Consider the following 23,992-nt stretch of genomic DNA (forward strand, 5'->3'; position numbering starts at 1 on the left):
CACATGATATTTAGGGGTTTCTACTAATTGACTTTGATGTTAAAGGGCTGTTTTTGTGATCCCAAAGCCATTGCCGCTTTTACTTTGAACAAGCTGGACTCGTGGGGTACTTCAGAGCCACCTCTGTTTTCTCCACGCAGCTTGCTCCTTGCTGCTGGTTCCGAGTCCCTGAATGAAATCTGGGATCTTCATGGCTCACCTACTTACTTTCAGGGGAAAAAAAAATCCTCCAGTCATCTCCAATAACAAGAAGAGGTCTGATTTCAGTCATTAAACTGTGCAGTGTGATGTCATAGCCAAATGGCCACACTGCATTAGACAGCCAAGCTTCCTCTCCCAGGACAGCCTGCCTGGGCGCAGGCCACCATGCCCGGCTAATTTTTGTATTTTTAGCAGAAACGGGGTTTCACCATGCTGGCCAGGCTGGTCTCGAACTCCTGACCTCGTGATCCGCCCACCTTGGCCTCCCAAAGTGCTGGGATTACAGGTGTGAGCCATTGTGCCCGGCTGTTTTTCTTTTTTAAAGACGGTTTTCTTTATTTTTGCAATATCATTATGCTATTGACAAGTACCAATTGCACACTGTATAACTACATCAAACCCATCCACGTAACAGCTCAATTCAATGTCTTCGATTGTTCAGAGCCCTGAATGACATCTTAATAAAAAGCCAAAAGTTGTTTCCATAAAGATCCTCAAGGTGTTTGACTCTGAGCACATCTTGTCAGATGCCCATAAAGGAAGCTGACTCTCAATGGGATCCAGGAATTAGGTGGTTACATCCAGAACAGCCCATCTGACAAGCCCATCTGACAAAACCAATTAACTATGCTCCTCAGTTTACCCTGGAGGATGGTGGGGGATGGCGCAATTAAGTTTGCTTCCAGGCTGCTTCAAGTTTCAACTTCCTTGGAGTCCCATTTACAATTTAAAACACGGAAAATTCACGCTTGTGCATGAAATTCGTGTTTCTTCAGAACATGCAGCTGAGATAACATTGATACTACAGCATGATGGGCTGTTCACAGAGAAATCCCCGCCAGGGGCACACTCAGGCCTGGAGCCTGGCCTGCGGCTCACCTGGCGGGGGAAAGGGTTTCTCTGGGTGGTCCAAGGTGGCACAGGTGACCCATGGCGAGGAGCCTCTGGGGGGCTCAGCGAACCCAGCGTCCACTCAATTGTCGTGCGCCTGGCAATTCACGCGGTGCCCGGTGGGTGCGCGGGAGCCACATCAAAGTCCCCCCCACCCAAGTTCCTGGGGCTTCCTGCTGATTTCGAGGTCTACAGGGTGGGTTTCATGCAAATCACATCCTTCTTCAGCTGGAGGACCCCAGAAAGGCAGAGCTCCCTTACAGAGTGTGCTGGGCCCTGACGCAGACCTGCTCCCAAATGCCCTGGGGTCGGGGCTTAAGGCCTGGGGGTCGCAGGAGCCTGGTTTTCTCACTGTGATGCTCACAGCCGCTGCCTTTTCCCCGGACTCCAAGTCTGAGGCCGCCGTGTCTGTGGACACGGATGAGAATCCGAGCTTCCCGAGGGTGATCTCAGCTCCAAGGTCACTCCTGAGGAGTCTTCTGCATCCTACCCTTTGTCAGCGCTGGTCCTCATTTCACCTGCCCAGGGCCTTCAGGAGGGGCGACACTCTGGCTGCAGACAGCCCGGCGCTCGCCCACCTGCGCCCCCCGTCCTCACTCGCCCCTCCTCGTTCCGCCTCACCGCCATTGCCTTCCTGGGCCCCCTCGCCCTCCTCCTGCTTCCCGCGCCTCCTGGGGGGCTCTGCGTTTTCGTCTGAAGCGCCCTCCCCTGGGACAACCGGCGGGTGCTTCGCAGGCTGCAGTCAGGGCTGACTTCACGGGGGCGAGGCGCTGGGCTGAGAGGTCCTCCTGGAAAACTTTTAAGTATGTTTGAAACGATTCGCGTATGTGAATCTAGTTTTTGAATTGTAAATTTTATGAAACTTAAATACAAATCACGTATTTCTTATGAAAATTTCGTGTCTGAATTAAGAAGTGCTATCAATATAAAATATCAGATTTCAAAAACTTAGTGCAAAAACAGAAGGTGAAATATTTCATTCATGTTTATGTTGATAACATGTTGAAATGACACTACTTTGGACATATTGAATTAAATATATTATTAAAATGTATTTCGCGTATTTTTTACTTTTTTAAGTGGCTACTACAAACATTAAGTCACATGTGTTCTTGTAGTACATTTCTACTGGACAGTGTGCTGCACAAGAAAATTTAAAAAGTAGGCCGGGTGCAGTGGCTCACGCCTATAATCCCAGCACTTCGGGAGGCCGAGGCAGGCGGATCTTGAGGTCAGGAGATCCAGACCATCCTAACACAGTGAAGCCCCGTCTCTACTAAAAATACAAAAGAATTGGCTGGGCGTGGTGGCAGGCACCTGTAGTCCCAGCTACTAGCGAGGCTGAGGCAGGAGAATGGTGTGAACCTGGGAGGCGGAGCTTGCAGTGAGCAGACATTGAGCCACCGCACTCCAGCCTGGGCGTCAGAGGGAGACTCCATCTCAAAAAAAAAAAAAAAGAAAAAGAAAAAGAAAATAAAAAAGTAAAAAAATTATCCAGTTCATTTTAAGAAACTAAAATTTTTAATTCTCAAGTTAGATAAAGTTAACAAAAATAAAATTATAAAACTATTTTTTTACTTAGGATCACTTATATAAAACAAAATATAGCTAACAGAATCAAATAGTATATATATTAATTTATCATTTTGTATTTAAGATCTTTATTTCTCTAACATTCTTGGTCTTATCAAAACACCTCAGTATACAAAATCAGAGAAAAATCATCATAATCTATAATGCCAGTCATCACAATCAACATGGTATAATTTTAAAAAATAAACTATCTTGCCCTGTAGATGTATATATACAGCAGTCCCTCCATATCCACAAGGGATTAGTTCCAGGACCCTCCCCCCAAAATCCACAATGCTCAAGTCCCTTATATAAAATAGCACTGTACAGTCAGTCCCCAATTTATGATGGCTTCAATTGAGAATTTTTGACTTGCCAATGGTGTGAAAGCAATGGGCATTCAGAACGCTTCTCATCTTACAATGGGGTTACATCTGGATAAACCCATTGTAAATTCAACTCACCATATTGTCAATCTATATGATAGATGTATTTGGTTGTAACCCCATCATAAGTCAAGGAGCATCTGTATTTGCGTATAACCTATGTACATCCTCTGTATAATTTAAATCACCTCTAAATTACTTACACTACTACTTAATACAATGTAAATGCTGTGTACATAGTTGTTGGGGCCGAGCACGGTGGCTCACTCCTGTAATCCCAACACTTTGGGAGGCTGAGGCAGGAGGATCACTTGAGCCCAGGCGTTCTGGTCCCAGTTACTCAGGAGGCTGAAGTGGGAGGATCACTTGAGCTCAGGAGGTCGTGGCTGCAGTGAGCTATGATGGTGCCACTGCACTCAAACCTAGGCAACAAAGCAAGACTGTTTCAAAAAAAAAGTTGTTGTATTGATTTTTTATTTGTATTATTTTTTCTTGTTATTTGTTATTGCTTTTGTTTTTCAAATATTTTTGATCCACGGTTGGTTGAAACCACAGATGTAAAGCCCCAGGATACAAGGGGCCAACTGTATATAAAATCAATTAAAACTTAGCTTAGGAATGTAATACTTTTTTTTTTTTTTTTTTGAGACGGAGTCTTGCTCTGTCGCCGGGGCTGGAGCGCAGTGGCCGGATCTCAGCTCACTGCAAGCTCTATAATTTTTTTTTATATTATGTGTATATATATACATGTGTATATTTGTATCTATATATGTATATATTTCTGTGTGTATATGTATATATACACATATATTTTTTCTTTTTTTCAATAGGGATGAGGTCTCACTATGTTGCCCAGGCTGATACTGAACTCCTGAGCTCAAGCAATCCTCCTGCTTCAGACTCCCAAAATCCTGTGAAGAATTTTTCAACATTGAAAAACCTATTAACATGAGCTACCACATTAAAAAGAAAAAAAAATCATATAATTATCTCAGTTTATTCAGAAATTTGATAAGATTCAAAGCCTACTTATGATTTTTTCCCTCTTAGCTAATTAAGACTGGAAGAAACTTTTTCAACTAGTAAATTTCACATACCAAAACCTTACATCAAAATTTTACTTGATAAAGAAAATTGCAAAGATCCTTAATTAATTAATCCTTTAAGGTCAGGATTAATTAACACAAAAATACTCAGTAATCTCCTATGGTTTAACATAGAACTGCATTGTCCTGGTCAATGCCCCAAGGAAAGAAAAAGAAAGAAAACATGTAAGGATTGGAAGATGAGAAAAAATTGTCATAATTTTAAGATGATATCACCATCTACCCAGAAAGAAACCGCCGGCTGGGCACAATGGCTCATGCCTCTAATCCCAGCACTTTGGGAGGCAGAGGCGGGCGGATCATTCAAGGTCAGAAGTTTGAGATCAGCCTGGCCAACACAGTGAAATTCAAGTCTCTCACTACTAAAAATACAAAAATTAGCTGGGCATGGTGGCAGATGCCTGTAATCTCAGCTATTCAGGAGGTGAGGCAGGAGAATCGCTTGAACCTGGGAGGCGGAGTTTGCAGTGAGCCGAGATAATGCCACTGCAGTCCAGCCTGGGGGACAAAGTGAGACTCCCTCACAAAAAAAAAAAAAAAAGGAAAAAAGAAACCAGTTGGGCGTGGTGGCTCACACCTGTAACCCCAGCACTTTGGGAGGCCGAGGCGGGCAGATCACTTGATGTCAGAAGTTCAAAACCAGCCTGGCCAACATGGTGAAATCCTGTGTCTACTAAAAATATTGTAAAAATTAGCCGGGCATGGCAGCAGGCACCTGTAATCCCAGCTACTCTGGAGGCTGAGGCAGGGGAATCGCTTGAACCGGGAGGCGGAGGTTGCAGTGAGCCGAGATCACGCCATTGCATTTCAGCCTGGGCGACGAAGTGAGACTCTGTCTAAAAAAATTAATTAATTAAAATAGTCAAACTCACAGAAGCAGAGTACAATGGTGGTTTCCAGGGGCTGAGGGGAGGAGGAAGTGGGGAGTTGCTCTTCAATGGATTGAAAGTTTCAGCTGTGCAAGATGAATGTGTTCTAGAGATCTGCTGCACAACATCATGCCTAGAGTTCATAATACTGCATTGTACACTTAATTTGTGAAGCGGGTAGATCCCATGTTAAATATTCTTACCACGAATTAAAAACAAAAAGAAACAGCCAATTAGAAATTCTTAATTTTAGTAATTTTTTATTTGAGATAAGTTATCTTCTGACGTTTTAAAGTAAAGAAATAGGCCGGGTCCAATGGCTCACACCTGTAATCCCAGCACTGTGGGAGGCCTGGGTGACAGATTTGAGTTCAGGAGTTTAAGACCAGCCTGCGCAACATGGCAAAACCCCATCTCTACAAAAAATACAAAAATTAGCTGAGCGTGGTGGTGTGCGCCTGTGGTCCTAGCTATTTAGAAGGCTGAAGCAGGGCCGGGCGCGGTGGCTCAAGCCTGTAATCCCAGCACTTTGGGAGGCCGAGATGGGCGGATCACGAGGTCAGGAGTTCGAGACCATCCTGGCTAACCCGGTGAAACCCCCTCTCTACTAAAAAATACAAAAAACTAGCCGGGCGAGGTGGCGGGCGCCTGTAGTCCCAGCTACTTGGGAGGCTGAGGCAGGAGAATGGCGTGAACCCAGGAGGCGGAGCTTGCAGTGAGCCGAGATCTGGCACTGCACTCCAGCCTGGGCGACAGAGTGAGACTCCGTCTCAAAAAAAAAAAAAAAAAAAAAAGAAGGCTGAAGCAGGAGGATAACTTGAGCCCGGAAGGCAGGGGTTGCAGTGAGCCAAGATCATGCATGTCACTGCACTCCAGCCTGGGAGACAGAACAAGACCCTATCTCAAACAACAAAAACAAAACAAAAAAACCGGTCCACAATGTTGACTCTAGATTGGTGCAACTCACTGTATGCTGAAGTGAAAGTGTAAGAGGACGGATGGAGGAAAGGAAGCGTGGGTAAATGAGGAGGTGTGTGATAACGCAGTAGAGCAAAGTGTTTACTCTAAAACCTAGGTGGTTATAAGGATGCTCATTCTGTAATTCTTTCAACTTTTCTGTTTTTCTGGACAAAATGTTAGAGGGAAACACCAAAAACAAAACTATTTATTATATAAGTCTATGTCTGTAAGTAAATGCGAAGGAAACTGTCTATATGGATACCCAGAAAGGGAAGGGAAGGAATTAGGCAGGTAGGGGCTGGGGCGGGGGGTGGTAAGGAAGTTTGGAGAACAGAAACTTGGACTTTTGCTTTTCCGTGTTTTGGTTTTTTGCATTAAGAATATACTCATATAGTCATGTGATTTTTTTTTAAGTAAAAAGTTCAGCATGTGAGGGTCCCCACAAGCTCATGAGGCAGCATCACTCTTGTGCAGAAGAGGAAGCCTAGAATCAGACAGTTACAGGGGTCCACCAAGGTTACAGAGAGTCAGGAACCACAGGGAGGACAGGAACGAGAGCCCGGCCTGTGCTCCTCCAGGTAAGGAACTCACGATATTCTTCACTGAGAAGTAGATGAACTTTCAACTCTCTGCAGAGCAGAGGAGAGCTTCTGGACTAGTGTGGCCATTGGGCTTTTAGCTATGCAGAAATATTATGCCCTTGGCCCAGAGATGAGCAGGTAAAATTTGGGGCGCTAGACTTCCCAAGTGTTACCTCTGCAGCAAGCAGGCTCTGTCCATTTACAATGCTGTGTTATACAACAAATAGTATCATGTACCAGTTGGGTCATAATGTGAAAAAGAATGAGGCACAGCCTTAGAGAGTGAGAATTTCTGGTCCTAATAAAGGAGTAAAAAGACCATAAAGTTTGAGAATATTGGTTCAAGAAATGACTACGAAGAGCCACTTACCCTAGAAAAGTGAAGATTCATCCTGGACTCTCCAGTGGAAAAACAGTTTGCATACGGAATAAAATCATATCACTCATTCCTTCAAAACAGACTTAATGAGTGCTATGGTTTGAATATGGTTCCCTCCAAAGTTCATGTTGATGAACTTAATCCCCAGTGTGATGGTACTGAGAGGTGGGGCCTTTAAGAGGTGATTGGATCATGAAGGCTCTATTCCCATGAATGAATGGATTCATGGATTCATCCTGGAAAACTAGCTGCCTTTTTTTTTTTTTTTTTTTTTTTTTTGAGACAGCCTTGTTCTGTTACCCAGGCTGGAGTGGGGTGGCACAATCTTGGGTCACTGCAACCTCCACAATTCTCGTGCCTCAGCCTCCCAAGTGGCTGGGATTACAAGCATGCATCAAGCCCAGCTAATTTTTGTATTTTTAGTAGAGACAGGGTTTCGCCATGTTGGCCAGGTTGGTGTTGAACTCCTGACCTCAAGTGATCCACCCACCTCAGCCTCCCAAAGTGTTGGGATGACAGGGGTGAGCCACTGAGCCCGGCCAGAACTGGCGGTTTTATAAGAAGAGGAAGAGAGACCTGAGCTAGCATGTGAGCATGCTCAGCTTCCCCACCATGTGATGCCCTGCATTGCCCTCAGAACTCTGCAGAGTCCCCACCAGCAAGAAGATCCTCATCAGATGTGGCCTCTTAACCTTGGACTTCCTAATTGAAAGAAATAAATTCATTTTCTTTATAAATTAGGTATATTTAGTTTCAGTTTCAGGTATTCTCTCATAAGCAATAGAAACCAGACTAAGGTCATGAGCACTCACCCTGTATCCATTCTGCAACACAGAAGTGGGAGTAATTGTCAGGTGGTTCCTTGTCTCAAGGAGCTCCCCCTATAGAGAGGAGCCAGACAGACAAACCAAGGACTATCATACAGCAAACTGATGTTCAGCCCCCTGGGTACGTCATTTAGGAGTACTTTCAGCGGCAAGTAGGAGAGTTACTGTGGCTAAAATAGGGTCATTTACCTTGACCATTCTCTCATGCTTGTCATCTGATGATGGCAGAAAGGCTGCCCTAACTCCAGGTATCACACGTACAGTCAAAGCACGAAGAAAGGAAAAAGGACATGGATCATTAGCTTTATTTTCCTAACTACTGAGGAAAGCAAAAGACTTCCCAGAAGCTCCAACACATTTGGTTACAGCTCATTGGTTAGAACTATGTCACACGGCACCCCAGGCTGCCAGGGAAGTTGCAAACATGAATATCTCACCCAAGGCTAAACCGACTAACAAAATCAAGGTTCCATTAGCACAAAAGGTACTGGATATTGAGTATGCAGTTAACAGTGCATGGAAGAAATGCAAATTAGTCAGGTGCACTGACTCATGCCTGTAATCCCAGTGCTTTGGGGGCTGAGGTGGGAGAATCACTTGAGGTCAGGAGTTCAAGACCAACATGGTGAGACCCCATCTCTACTAAAAAAGTAGCCGGGTGTGGTGGCGGGTGCCTGTAATCCCAGCTACTCGGGAAGCTGAGTCAAGAGAATCACTGAAACCTGGGAGGCGGAGGTTGCAGTGAGCCGAGATAGTGCCACTGCACTCCAGCCTGGGCGACAGAGCAAGATTCTGTCTCTCTCTCTTTCTCTCTATATATAATTTTTTTCTAATGCTCCGTCACCCACCCACCAGCCTGGGTGACAGAGCAAGACCCTGTTTCTAAAAAAGGAAATAAAAAGGTATCAATGGCCTCACTAAGATGGTGGCAATGACCACCTATTACTCCACAAATATATAATGACCTACAACATGTTGGGCACTAGGGATAAAAAGGTGAACAAAAATAAGACTGCTTCTGTCCTCGTAGTCTTTATATCCTGGTCAGAAAGATGGACATTAATCAAATGATTAGGCACGCAAATAAATTTAGACAATGAATGTAATGGATGATGCACGGGTCTAAGAGGCAATGAGGCTTTATAAAAGGACAACTTGACCTAGGTTGGGGCAAGAAAGGATTCCCTAAAAAGTGATGCTTTGGACTGAGATCTGAAGGATGAGTAGGAGTTGCTAGGCAAGGTAGACTACAAATTCAAGAGCTGACCAGCATGGTGGCTCATGCCTGTAATCCCAGCACTTTGGGAGGCCAAGGCAGGGACTGCTGGAACCAAAGAGTTCAAGACCAGCCTAGGCTACGTAAGGATATACCATCTCTATAAAAAATAAAAAGTTAGCCAGGTGTAGGGGCACACACGTGTCGTCCCAGCTACGTAGGAGGCTGAGGTGGGAGGATCACTTGGTCCCAAGCAGTTGAGGTTCCAATAGGCCATTGTGCCTCTGTACTCCAGGCTGGGGAACAAAGTGAGATCCTGTCTCTCCCCTGCCCCCCAAAAAGAGCATGGCATGCATGGAGTGTGCACAAAATGAAAAAATGAGAGGGAAGTATAAGATGAGGCTGGAAAGGTAAGTAGGGACTAGACCATAACTGAATTCAAGAACCTAATTGCAAGGACATATTCAAGGTAGTAGAAACGATGTATAAAGGAAAGAGATATACATGATTATCAGATTTTTAGCTTCTGCAACTGGTATAAGAAATAAATGGAGGCTGGGCATGGTGGTTCACGCCTGTAATCCCAGCACTTTGGAGGACAAGGTGGGTGGATCACCTGAGGTCAGCAGTTTGAGACCAGCCTGGCCAATGTGGTGAAACCCCGTCTCTACTAAAAATACAAAAATTAGCTGGGCATGGTGGTGGGCGCTTGTAATCCCAGCTACTCAGGAGGCTGAGGGAGGAGAATCACTTGAACCCAGGAGGCAGAGGTTGCAGTGAGCTAGGATCACATCATTATACTCCAGCCTGGGTGACAAGAGCAAAACTTCATTTCAAAAAAAAAAAAAAGAACGAACGAACGACAAATGAAAGAAAGAAAGAAAGAAAGAAATGGACCAGGCTGGGCACAGTGGCTCACACCTGTAATCCCAGTACTTTAGGAGGCTCAGGTGGGCGGATCACTTGAGGTCAGGAGTTCCAAACCAGCCTGGCCAACATGGTGAAACCCTGTCTCCACTAAAAATACAAAAATTAGCTGGGCGTGGTGGTGCACACCTGTAATCCCAGCTACTTGGGAGGCTGAGGCAGGAGAACCACTTGAACCTGGGGGCGGAGGACAGGGGTTTCAGTGAGTCGAGATCACACCACTGCACTCCAGCCTAGGTGACACAGTGAGACTTCATCTCAAAAAAAAAAAAAAGGGCCAGATGTAGTGGCTCACACCTGTAATCCCAGCACTTTGGGAGGCTGAGGCGGGTAGATCATGAGGTCAGGAGATCAAGACCATCTTGGCTAACATGGTGAAACCCCGTCTCTACTAAAAAACCACAAAAAATTAGCTGAGGATGGTGGCAGGCGCCTAGTCCCAGCTACTGGGGAGGCTGAGGCAGGAGAATGGCATGAACCCGGGAGGTGGAGCTTGCAGTGAGCGGAGATCGTGACACTATACCTCTAGCCTGGGCGGCAGAGCTAAGACTCCATCTCAAAAAAAAAAACAAAAAAAAAACAAAAAAAAGAGGCCGGGCACGGTGGCTCACACCTGTAATCCCAGCACTTTGGGAGGGCAAGGTGGGCAGATCATGAGGTCAAGGGATTTAGACCATCCTGGCCAAAATGGTGAAACCTTGTCTCTACTAAAAAAAAGCAAAAATTAACTGGGTGTGGTGGTGTGCACCTGTAGTCCCAGTTACTCAGGAGGCTGAGGCAGGAGAATCGCTTGAACCCAGGGGTTGCAATGAGCTGAGATCACACAACTGCACTCCAGCCTGGCTGAAAAGAGGGAAACAGGAAGGAAGGGAAGGAGGGAAAGAGGGAGGGAGAGAGGGAGGGAGAGAGGGAGGGAGAGAGGGAGAGAGGGAGGGAGAGAGGGAGGGAGGGAGGGAGAAAGAAAGGAAAGAACCACTGGGCACAGTGGCTCACACCTGTAATCCCAGTACTTTGGAAGGCCAAGGTGGGTGGACTGCTTGAGGCCGGAGTTCCAGACCAGCCTGGCCAACATGGTGAAATCCCATCTCCACTAACAATACAAAAATGAGCGGGGTGTGGTGGCACACGCCTGTAATACCAGCTATTTGGGAGGCTAGGCAGGAGAATCGCTTGAACCTGGGAGGCGGAGGTTGCAATGAGCCGAGATCGCGCCACTGCACTCCAGCCTGGCGAAAAAGCAAGACTCATCTCAAAAAAAAAAAAAAAGAAAGAAAGAAATGGAAAAACTTTAAACTATAGGAGACAGAATCCAAAAATACTATGTAGTTGGCTGGATGGCCAAGGATAAGGAATAAATTCAAGAGTGATACATAAATTTCTGGTTTAAGCAATGGGTAGATGTATTATTTAGCCCTAGGGAATGCTGGAGACAGAGTGGGTATAGGAGTCAGCCTCCTGAGTACCTGCGACTACAGATGCCCGCCACTATGCCTGGCTAATGTTTTGTATTTTTTGGTACAGACGGGGTTTCACTGTATTAGCCAGGATGCTCTCGATCTCCTGAGCTGGTGATCCGCCCGCCTCGGCCTCCCAGAGTGCTAGGATTACAGGCGTGAGCCACCACCCCCAGCCTGATTATTGTCCACTGAAAGGGGAATTCTCCCCTAGCCTTTGTAGCAAGGCAATTTCTTCCAAGATTAAAAAATAGCTTCTGCAAGACAACTGCTACTGAATGTTTTAAAGCAACAAAAAGAAAGGTAAATCAATTACCTCTACCGCTCTTTCACTATTTAGCATCTATCTGTTTATAGAGAACTTTATTTTATTTTATTTTATTTATTTTTTTTGAGACGGAGTCTTGCTCTGTCTCCCAGGCGGGAGTTCAGTGGCACCATCTTGGCTTACTGCAACCTCCGCCTCCCGGGTTCACGCCATTCTCCTGCCTCAGCCTCCCAGGTAGCTGGGACTACAGGTGCCCACCACCACACCTGGCTAATTTTTGTATTTTTTAGTAGAGACGGGGTTTCACCGTGTTAGCCAGGATGGTCTTGATCTCCTGACCTCGTGATCTGCCCGCCTCGGCCTCTCAAAGTGCTGGGATTACAGGCGTGAGCCACCGCCCTCAGCCTTTATTTTTTTAAGAGATAGGTTCGCTGGGAGCGGTGGCTCACACCTGTAATCCCAGGCCTTTGGGAGGCCGTGGCGGGCGGATCACGAGGTCAGGAGATCGAGACCATCCTGGCTAACACGGTGAAACCCTGTCTCTACTAAAAATACAAAAAATTACCCGGGCGTGGTGGTGGGCACCTGTAGTCCCAGCTACACAGGAAGCTGAGGCAGGAGAATGGCGTAAACCTGGGAGGTGGAGCTTGCAGTGAGCAGAGAAGGCGCCACTGCACTACAGCCTGGGCGACAGTGAAACTGTCTCAAAAAAAAAAAAGAGGCAGGGTCTCACTTTGCACCCAGGCTGGAATGCAGTGTCATGTTCATAGCTCACTGCAACCTCTAACTCCTGGGCTCGAGCAATCCTCTTGCCTCAGCCTCCCAAGTAGACAGGAATACAGGAACATGCCACCACACCTGGCTAATTTTTTTTTTTTTTGGAGACAGAGTCTTGCTCTGTTGCCCAGGATGGAGTGCAATGGTGCCATCTTGGCTCACCGCAACCTCCATCTCCCAGGTTCAAGTGATTCTTGTGCCTCAGCCTCCCAAATAGCTGGGACTACAGGTGTGCACCACCACACCTGGCTAATTTTTTGTATTTTAGTGGACACCAGGTTTCACCACGTTGCACAGGGTGGTCTTGAACTCCTGAGCTCAGGCAATTCACCTGCCTCGGCCTCCCAAAATGCTAGGATTACAGGTGTGAGTCATTGCAGCCGGCCCTGGCTAATTTTTAACTTTTTATAGAGACGGTGTCTCATTATGCTGCCTCAAGTGATCCTCCCACATCAGCCTCCCAAAATGCTAGAATTATAGGCATGCCTGGCCTATACTGGACATTTAAACATCAAAGCTAATGCTATACAATTATTAAAATGTCACTGGGGAAAACAGTAACTTTGAGTCTCTAGTTCCCACATAACAAATATCAACTACGATAACAAAACTAAAAATCCACAGACAACACATGTAACAAATAAGTGACAAAATAGTCTCATGATTTCCAAAACATGAGCAGAGGCCGGGCGCAGTGGGTCACGCCTGTAATCCCAGCACTGCGGGAGGGTGGATCACCTGAGGTTAAGAGTTCGAGACCAGCCTGACGAACATGGAGAAACCCTGTCTTTACTAAAAATACAAAAAAAATTAGCTGGGCATGGTGGTGGTGCATGCCTGTCATCCCAGCTACTTGGAAGACTGAGGCAGGAGAATCACTTGAACCCGGGAGGCAGAGGTTGTGGTGAGCCAAGATCCTGCCATTGCACTCTAGTCTGGGCAACAAGAGCAAAACTCCTTCTCAAAAAAAAAAAAAAACAAAAAAAGAAAACATGAGCAGGGAAGGATAAATTCTTTTTTTTTTTTTTTTTTTTTGAGACGGAGTCTTGCTCTGTCTTGCAGCTGAACCTGGGAGGATTTTTATATACTTGAGGGTGACTGTGAGGAGCCAGAGTTAAGGTCTGCGGGGACTGGAGCAAGCTGGGCCCTATAGAAACTTTCTAAACTAACAGCCAATGCTCACTTTCTGGGACAAAGCCCCATACTGAGGAGAAACTGCTGGACAAAGGATCTAAACTGAGGATGCCAAGAATAACAGGATCAAAGGGAAAAAAAATACAGAGAAAAGTGAGGAAAGACACAGCTAGAGCTCAGAGAGTAGACCTTGTTTTAAAAACAGCTTTACTCAGATATAATTTACAGACTATACTTGTAAGCACTAACAAAAATAACAGAAGCAGCAGCTCTAGAGCTGTGACGCCAGAAGTATTCTCACCAATGCCTTCCCATCTACAGCTCAAAAAGTTTAACTTAATCTAAAAATGAGCAACAGAAAAGATCACACTCAAATCTCACAGAAAGTAATTAGGAAGGAAAAAAAGAGGAAACAGAATAAGCTGGGAGCAGTGGCACATGCCTGTAATCCCAGTTACTCAGGAGGCTGATGAGAGAGGATCCCTTAAGGCCAGGAGTTAGAGGCGGCAATGTGCAATTACCCTGTCTGTCAATAGCCAAGGCACTCCAACACTGACAACATGGCGGGACCCTGTCTCTTAAAAAAAAAAAAAAACAATTTTGGCAGACACGGTGGTTCACGCCTGTAATGCCAGCACTTTGGGAGGCCAAGGCGGGTGGATCATTTGAGGTCAAGAGTTCTAGACCAGCCTGGCCAACATGGTGAAACCCCATCTCTACTAAAAATACAAAAATTAGCTGGGCGTGGTGCCGGTGCCTGTAATCCCAGCTACTCTGGAGGCTGAGGCAGGAGAATTGCTTGAACCTGGGAGGCAGAGGTCGCAGTGAGCTGACATCACACTACTGCACTCCAGCATGGGCCACAGAGATTGACTCCGTCTCACAAAAAAAAAAAAAAAAAAAAAAAAACAAATAAAAGCATACCATTTTGAATGAACTCAAACAAACATATATGGCCGGGCACGGTGGCTCATGCCTATAATCCCAGTCCTTAGGGAAGCTGAGGCAGACGGATCACTTGAGGTCGGCAGTTCAAGACCAACCTGGCCAACATGGTGAAACCCCATCTCTACTAAATATACAAAAATTAGCCGGGTATGGTGGTGCATACCTGTAATCCCAGCTACTCTGGAGGCTGAGGCATAAGAATCACTTGAACCTAAGAGGAGGAGGCTGCAGTGAGCCGAGATCTTGCCAGTGCACTCCAGCCTGGGTGATAGAGTGAAACTGTGTCTCAAAAAAAAAAAAAAGAAAGAAAGAAAATAAAATATACATATATATCATATATTGGCTGGGCACAGTGGCTCTCGCCTGTAATCCCAGCACTTTGGGAGGCAGAGGCAAGTGGATCGCTTGAGCTCAGGATTGAGAGCAGCCTGGGCAACTTAGAGAGATCCCATCTCAACAAAAATAAAAACTTAGCCAGGCATGGTAGCACGTACCTGTGGTCTCAGGTACTCAGGAGGCTGAGGTGGAAGGATCACTTGAACCTGGGAGGTGAAGGCTGCAGTGAGCCAAGATCATGCCACTGCACTCCAGCCTGGGTGACAGAGACACCATCTCAGAAAAAATTATATATATAAAAAATATATATTAAATATACAAATAATACAAAAAAATTTTTAAAATTATATATATATAACACACAAACACAGATTTTTTTTTTTTTTTTTTTTTTTAGCGAAAGGGTCATACTCAGCTGGGTGCGGTGGCTCACACCTGTAATCCCAGCACTTTGGGAGGCCGAGGCGGTTGGATCACGAGGTCAGGGGTTTGAGACCAGCCTGACCAATATGGTGAAACCCTGTTTCTACTAAAAATACAAAAACTAGCAGGGTGTAGTGGCACACGCCTGTATCCCAGCTACTCAGGAGGCTGAGGCAGGAGAATCGCTTGAACCCAGGAGGCAGAGGTTGCAGTGAGCCGAGATTGTACCACTACACTCAAGCCTGGGCAATAGAGGGAGACTCTCAAAAAAAAAAAAGTCCTGGGTGACTCTATCTGTCACCCAGGATAGAGTACAGAGTCATGATCATAGCTCATTGTAACCTCTAGCTCCTGGACTCATGAAGTTCTCCCACCTCAGCCTCCCAAGTAGCTGGGACTACAGGCACACACCACCACCTCTGGCTAATTTTTAAATTTTTTGTAGAGACAGGGTCTTGCTACATTGCCCAGGCTTGTCTTGAACTCCTGGGCTCAAGCAATCCTCCTGACTTAGCCTCCTAGAGTGCTGAGATTATAGGTTTGAGCCACCATGCCTGCTAAAAGAAAAAATTTTAATGCTATGGTGAAGAATAAAAATCAAATTAAGAAAAACTTTTCAGTTTTTCAATGAGATAAAATAACTCAAGAAAGAAGTAGAAATAAAAGATAACGTCACAAATGAAGGCTATACGAGAAAGAGTAAAAGACCGAATAAACACAACAGATTTCTTAAAAATGGGAAATTTTGAGGCATGTGTAGTGGTGCATGCCTACAGTCCCAGCTACAGGAGCTCAAAGCTATCAAGTGCCATGATTACATCTGTGAATAGCCACTGCACTTCCATGTGGGCAACACAGCACGATCCTGTCTCTTAAAAAAAAAAAAAAGAGAAATTTTGAAAACTGAATAAGGAAAAAGATGAAAAAGATTTGATGTGACAAAGGAGATTCAAAAAAGAGAGCCAACATATGCACAACAAGAGTCCTTAAAGAAGAAAACCAAAGCAACTGGAAAACCAAACACTAAAAATTGTAATTCAAGAAAATTTTGATAAAACTTTTAAAAAATACATATGAACTACAAATTGAAAGCGCACACTGAGTACCCAGAAAAACCGACAAAAAACACCACCAAAATATATTCTAGTAAAACTACTGATTTTTAAAGGAAATCACTTAGAAAAAAGATTTTAAGAAAATCACATATAAGGAAAAAAGATTAGACTGGCATCTCACTTTTTATAGCGATGCTTTGTTCCAAAAACAGTAAAGTAACATACCTAAGACAATGAAGAAAAGAAAATGTGAACCAAGAATTTTATATACAGCCAAAATAATTTTCAGGTATAAAGTCACATATAAGATATTATCAATAGGCAGTACTGTTTCCATAAGCCCTTTCTCAGGAATCTACCCAATAACAAGTCACAAACAACAAAAATGACTGGAGACACTGACATAAGGACTGACGGCACTGATTATTGGTGGATGTTAGCATCACAAAAAGAACTAGACATACATATCTCCTGCCAGAAGTACACCACCTATGAAGCAGTTCTGCCCTAAACAAACAAACAAACAAACCTGAATATTCAGAAAATACAGAAGACAGAGGAATATGTTAAATGACATCATGGGGAAGCAATACTCTAGATTTATGACAATGTAGTTTCTTAAACAAAAAAAGCTATAAAAAATACATAAAGGAGTAATCCATATATTAAAAGCAACTTAATAATCACACAATGTAAAAATCTTATTTGGACCCAGATTCAAGAAAACAAACAATAAAAGAAAATAAATATTTCTAAGACAATTGATAATGTAAAATTAATATTTTGAAATATTAATTTTTTAGAAGTGATAACAGTATTGTTGGTTTTTTTTTTGAATCCTTTTCTTTTAGGGATACATATCCAAACATTTATGGATATAATAATATGGTACCTAGGGTTTGCATCAAAATAATTCTGAAAGAGGAGGTAGGTTAGCATATAGATAAAATAATTATTGAAGCTGGAGGATGAATACATAGGGGTTCCTTACGTGATTCTATCAACTTTTGTACATGTTTGACATTTTCTATAAAAGGTTATTTCTTTTTTTTTTTTTTTTTTTTGAGACAGAGTCTCACTCTGTCATCCAGGCTGGAGTGTAGTGGCATGATCTCAGCTCACCACAACCTCCAACCCTGGGTTCAAGCGATTCTCCTGCCTCAGCCCCCTGAGCAGCTGGGATTACAGGCACCCACCACCACACCGGCTAATTTTTATATTTTTAGTAAAGATGGGGTTTCACCATGCTGACCAGGCTGGTCTTGAATTCCTGACCTCAGGCGATCCACCTGCCTTGGCCTTCCAAAGTGCTGGATTACAGCCGTGAGCCACCGCACCCAGCCAAAAGATATTTTTTGAGAAAGAAAAAGACACATGGATTTAGTATTCTGATTTATTAATTTAATAAAAATTTGCAGTTTTATAACACAACTCTAAAATATTACCCTCTCTTACCCATAGAAATTCATTTTGTTTCAACTTTTATATTTTCCAGATCACATTTTCAGTCTTAAAAAAAAAATGATAAAATCTGATCAAGGTCAGGTGTGATGGCTCACACCTGTAATCCCAGCACTCTGGCAGGCCACAAGGCAGAGGCGGGGTCGGGGGGAATTGCTTGAGCCCAGGAGTTCAAGACCAGCCTGGGCTACATGGTGAAATCTCATCTCTACAAAATACGCAAAAAATTAGCTGGGCATTGTAGCACGCGCCTGTAGTCCCAGCTATTCAAGAGGCTGGGGTGGGAGAATCACCTGAGCCCAGGAAGTCAAGAATGCAGTGAGCTATGACTGTCCCACTGCACTCCAGCCTGGGCATAACAGGGAGACCCTGTCTCAAGACAAACAAACAAAACTGATAAAATCTATCCTGACTTAATTACAGGTGTGAGCCACCACACCCAGCCTTACAACTGAATTTTGAGAATGACTATGAAATCTGGTCCACAAAGGACAATATAATTTTCATTCAGTAATTCATCCCCATAATTTCAATTAGAGAAAGCATGAAAAAAAGACTTACCTGTTTTACGTGTGGATTCATGGCCATTTCAGTTACATTCTTTTTGGTCTCACAGAAAATAATAGCCCTCCCTTCAGACCCACTGTAGACTTGAAGGACATCTCCAATAACTGCCGGCCTCTGAGACCAATGACACTGGATGGCCAAATGCTTTGAAGAAAGAAAATATCACAGTATTTGTTTCATTAAAATTATTTTAAAATATTTCTCTTGTGTAGTTTTTCTATCCGGTCAAGAACTAGCCTTCCTGGGAGACTGTAAGACAAAGACTCTCCTCAACAGCACTTAAAAACAATATAGACAAATGGACATCAATAAACTGATGAAAGAATAAACAAACTGCAGTATATTCAAACAGAATACCATTCAACAATTAAAAGAAACCAACTACTGATATACATGGAACAATATGAACCTTAAAAAAAATGCCGAATAAAGTCTTAACAGAAAATGAGCACACACAGTATAATTCCATTTATATGAAGTTCTAGAATAGGCAAAATCAATCAATTGCGGAAGAAAAATCAGAACAGTGGTTGTCTCTGAACCGGGTATACTGACTGGGAAGGGACATGAGGGAACTTTCTAGAATGATTGGCAATATTCGATATGGTGATGAGGGTTTGGGTTACACACATATGAATTTTTTAAAAATAGGCAAATGTACACAAGATTTTGTATTTCATTGTACATAATAAAAATTATAATATGAATGAACCTCAAAAACATTACGCTAAGTGAATGAAACGACATAAAAAGTCACATATTGTATGATTACATTTACAGTCACGCATTGCTTAATGACAGGGATACGTTCTGAGAAATGTATTGTTAGGCAGCTTCATCATAATGCAAATATCACAGAGTGTACGTACACAAACCTAGGGTATAGCCTACTACACACACCTAGGCTATACGGTATGTCCTGTCGCTCCTAGGCTATAAACCTGAACAGCATGTTACTGTACTGAACACTGTAGGCAACGGTAAGTATGTGCGTCTCTAAACATATCTAAGCACAGAAAAGGTACGGTAAGAACATGGCATAAAAGATAAAAACTGATACACCTGTATAGGACGGCTCCATTATAATCTTATGGGACCACCATCGAATATGTGCCACCGTATATATGGTCCATCGCTGACCAAAACATTGGTATGCAGCACATGACTGTACACGAAATATCCAAAACAGGTATATCCATTGAGACAAAAAGCAGACTAGTGATTGACAGTGGATAAAGAAAGGAGGGAATGGAGGCTGGGAACAGTGGCTCACGCCTGTAATCCCAGCACTTTGGGAGGCCAAGGCCAGCGGATCACCTAAGGTCAGGAGTTCGAGACCAGCCTGGGCAACATAGTGAAACTCCATCTCTACTAAAAATACAAAAACTTAGTCATGGGCACCTGTAGTCCCAGCTATAACCGGGAGGTGGAGGTTGCAGTGAGCCAAGATCACGCCACTGAACTCCAGCCTGAGCAACAGAGCTAAACTCCATCTCAAAAAAAAAAAAGGAAAAAGGAGAGAATGGGGAGTAACTGCTTACTGGTTGTGGGGTTTCCTTTTGGGGTGATGAAAATGTTTGGAACTAGATAGAAATGATGGCTGTACACTGTAAATGTACTACATAACACTGAATTGTACACTTTAAAATGGTTAGTTTTAGTTATGTGAATTTTACCTCAATTTTAAAAATTGTAAATATGGCGTTCTACTTAAAGATATATATAGGCGGGGCATGGTGGCTCATGCCTGTAATCCCAGCACTTTGGGAGGCTGAGGCAGGTGGATCACCTGAGGTCAGGAGTTCAAACCAACCTGGCCAATGTGGTGAAACCCCATCTCTACTAAAATACAAAAATTAGCTGGGCATGGTGGCAGGCACCTGTAATCCCAGCTACTCAGGAGGCTGAGGCAGGAGAATTGCTTGAACCCCGGAGACAGAGGTTGCAGTGAGCCGAGACTGCGCCATTGCACTCCAGCCTGGGCGACAAGAAAACAAAAACAAAAACACAACATGAAAAAACAAGAAAATCCACCACATCTTTGAGTGATGTTAACAGTAAAAAAATAAAAATAAAAACCACAGGGATGCAAATCAACAAAACAGACTATGGGAAACTCATAAGACAAATGAGTTTTTCTGTTGTTTTTTTCTGAGACGGAGTCTCACACTGTCGCCCAGGCTAGAGTTCAGTGGCATGATCTCAGCTCACTGCAACCTCCACCTCCCAGGTTCAAGCAATTCTCCTTTCTCAGCCTCCCAAGTAGCTGGGACTACAGACATGTGCTACCATGCCTTGCTAATTTTTATATTTTTAGTAGAGACAGGGTTTCACCACATCGGTCAGGCTGGTCTGAAACTCCTGACCTCAGGTGATCTACCGGCCTCGGCCTCCCAAGTGCTGGGATTACAGGTGTGAGCCACCGTGCCTGACCAACAAATGAGTTTTTTCAACAGAAAATTGCAAAGAAAAAGAAGGAACTATAGATTATAAAATGTTTAAGACTCACATCAATCAGTAGCAATGTGAATTGTATTTGGATCCAGATTCAAACAATTTAAAAAAGACAGCAATGGCAATGTGCACACTAGGTATTTAATGATATTAAAGAATTACTAGGCCAGGTGCAGTGGCTCACGCCTGTAATCCCAGCACTTTGACAGACAGACCAAGGCAGGCAGGTCACATGAGGTCATGAGTTCGAGACCAGCCTGGCCAACATGGCGAAACCCCGTCTCTACTAAAAATACAAAAAATTAGCTGGGTGTGGTGGTGGGCACCTGTAATCCCAGCTACTTGGGAGGCTGAAGCAGAAGAATCGCTTGAACCAGGGAGGCAGAAGTTGCAGTGTGCTGAGATTATACCACTGCCTGGGCAACAAGAGTGAAACTCTTCTCAAAAAAAAAAAAAAAAAAATACTGTTTTCTTCTACTTTGATAATGACTCCGGTTTTAAAGAGTCCTTAGTTATCATTTAGAAATATATACAATTACTTGATGAAATGATGACTGGGATTGTTTCAAATGCAGGGGTGAAGAAAAGATCATTGTTAAAGACTGGTAATAGGTAATGTGTTCTTTATACTGTTCAATCTTTCTATTCAATTTACTATTCAATTTTATATGTTTGAAAATGTCCTTATCAATGTTTTTTTACTGACATATTTTACATTCTTACTGCGAAACTTTCAACCATTACAAAATATACAAGCTTCTTTTTTAGTCTTATTATTATTATTTTTTTTTGAGACAGTCTCAATCTGTTGCCCAGGCTGGAGTGCAGTGGTACGATCTCAGCTCACTGAAACCTCCATCTCCGTCTCAAAACAACAACAACAACAACAACAACAACAACAACAACAACAACAAAACCGCATACCTTTCAGAAGCTTTATAGTCTCTTCAGAAATAGGAAAATTAGAGAAGGCTCCTTCTTTCTGTTCACATGTTAAGGTCTGTAAAAATGAAATCAGGGCCGGGCGCGGTGGCTCACGCCTGTAATCCCAGCACTTTGGGAGGCCGAGGCGGGCGGATCACAAGGTCAGGAGATCGAGACCACGGTGAAACCCCGTCTCTACTAAAAATACAAAAAATTAGCCGGGCGCGGTTGTGGGCGCCTGTAGTCCCAGCTACTCGGGAGGCTGAGGCAGGAGAATGGCGTGAACCCGGGAGGCGGAGCTTGCAGTGAGCCGAGATCGCGCCACTGCACTCCAGCCTGGGCCACAGAGCGAGACTCCGTCTCAAAAAAAAAAAAAAAAAAAAAAAAAAAAAAAAAGAAATCAATGGCCTAAATAATATAATTTATATTCAACTCTTCTTCATTTACTGTTTTTAATTTTGTACAGATTCACTTACAAGGAAACTTACTGGAACACTCTTTTTTTTTCTTTTTTTTTTTTGAGACAGGGTCCCACTCTGTTGCCCAGGTTGGAGTGCAGTGGCACCATCACAGCTCACTGTGGCCTCAACCGCCAGGCTCAAATCCTTCCCACCTCAGCCTTCCAAGTAGCTAGGACCACAGGCGCATACACCACCATGCTCACTTAGTTTTTTATTTTTCGTAGAAACAGGGTCTCACCATGGTTACCCTGGCTGGTCTGAAACTCCTGGCCTCAAGAGATCCTCTTGGCCAGGCGCAGTGGCTCATGCCTGTAAACTCAGCACTTTGGGAGGCTGAGGCAGGTGGATCACCTGAGGTCAGGAGTTCAAGACCAGCCTGACCAACATGGAGAAACGCTGTCTCTACTAACAATACAAAATTAGCCAGGTGTGGTGACGCATGCCTGTAATCCCAGCTACTTGGGAGGCTGAGGCAGGAGAATCGCTTGAACCCAGGAGGCGGAGGTTCTGGTGAGCCGAGATCACGCCATTGCACTCCAGTCAGGGCAACAACAGAGAAACTCTGTCTCAAAAAAAAAAAAAAAGAAAGATCCTCCCGCCTTGGCCTCCCAAACTGCTGGGATTACAAGCATAAGCCACTATGCCCAGCCAAAAAGGTTATTTATTAATCTAAATCATACAGATGTAGACAAAATTATAAAGATTAACACAAGCCCATAAACTAAGCTAAAAGAAATTACATAATGAGGAATGTAAAAGTTTTTCTGAAAATAAGTTAAAAATTTATTCTATAGCTTTTGAAAGCTTTTATTTAGGTTGCTAATACAAAAGAAAGTTACTGTAAGCTTGAAGATTTCTTTAACATATATACAGGTTAGTATGATATCATTTAACATTTATTGAAAACTCTGTATACTAATGTGCACATAGAACAAAAACAGTATGTCTACTCGTAAGCTTTATTGTTCATGTGTTTAAAGAAACACACACTAACAATTTCAAACTTGGAATTAGATAAAAAATAATTTCAAATTCAAATTGCATGCCATTTAAACAAACCTCAATGCTGCTGTTACCTTTTTATGATTTAAAAAAAGTTACAAAAATAAACACTGTTGGCCAGGCATGGTGGCTCATGCCTGTAATCCCAGCACTTCGGGAGGCCAAAGTGGTACCATCACTTAAGCCCAGGAGTTCAAGACTAGCCTGGGCAACACAGTGAGACCCCGTCTCTACAAAACACAAACAAACAAAAAATACGGCCGGGCACGGTGGCTCAAGCCTGTAATCCCAGCACTTTGAGAGGCCGAGATGGGTGGATCACGAGGTCAGGAGATCGAGACCATCCTGGCTAACACGGTTTACGGTGAAACCCCGTCTCTACTAAAAAAAAAACCAAAAAACTACGCAGGCGCCTGTAGTCCCAGCTACTCAGGAGGCGGAGCTACTCAGGAGGCTCCGCCCGGGAGGCGGAGCTCGCAGTGAGCTGAGATCCGGCCACTGCACTCCAGCCCGGGCGACAGAGCGAGTCTCCGTCTCAAAACAAACAAACAAACAAACAAAAAATACACTATCACTGTAGAAACTATTGAAACCGGTAAGGCCCAGTGGTTTATGTCTGTAATCCCAGCACTTCAGGAGGCCAAGGCTCAAGCAATCCTCCCATCTCAGCATTCCAAAGTGCTAGGATTACAGGCATGAGCCACTGCGGCTAACCACCAGACCAGTATTCTAATAATGCTTCATTTCTTTTAGCTGGTATTCCAATCCGTTTCGAAATCTCTGGTTATCTTTCATAGTTTAAGGGCCGTGAAA

At 43.8% G+C, this 23,992-nt stretch overlaps 1 long non-coding RNA gene across 1 annotated transcript; it reads right to left on the bottom strand.

Annotated features, from left to right (window-relative positions):
* Positions 1-790: 790 nt before the first annotated feature.
* Positions 791-21,816, bottom strand: LOC107000180 (uncharacterized). The gene is made up of 3 exons (XR_013398108.1): positions 21,717-21,816; positions 18,333-18,482; positions 791-1,888 (listed from the first exon to the last, which is right to left on the bottom strand). It is a non-coding gene; the product is annotated as an uncharacterized LOC107000180 (long non-coding RNA).
* Between the last annotated feature and the right edge of the window lie 2,176 nt (positions 21,817-23,992).

The sequence above is a fragment of the Macaca mulatta genome, chromosome 9 (assembly GCF_049350105.2).
Source record: "Macaca mulatta isolate MMU2019108-1 chromosome 9, T2T-MMU8v2.0, whole genome shotgun sequence".
In the NCBI taxonomy this organism is placed as follows: Eukaryota; Metazoa; Chordata; class Mammalia; order Primates; family Cercopithecidae; genus Macaca; species Macaca mulatta.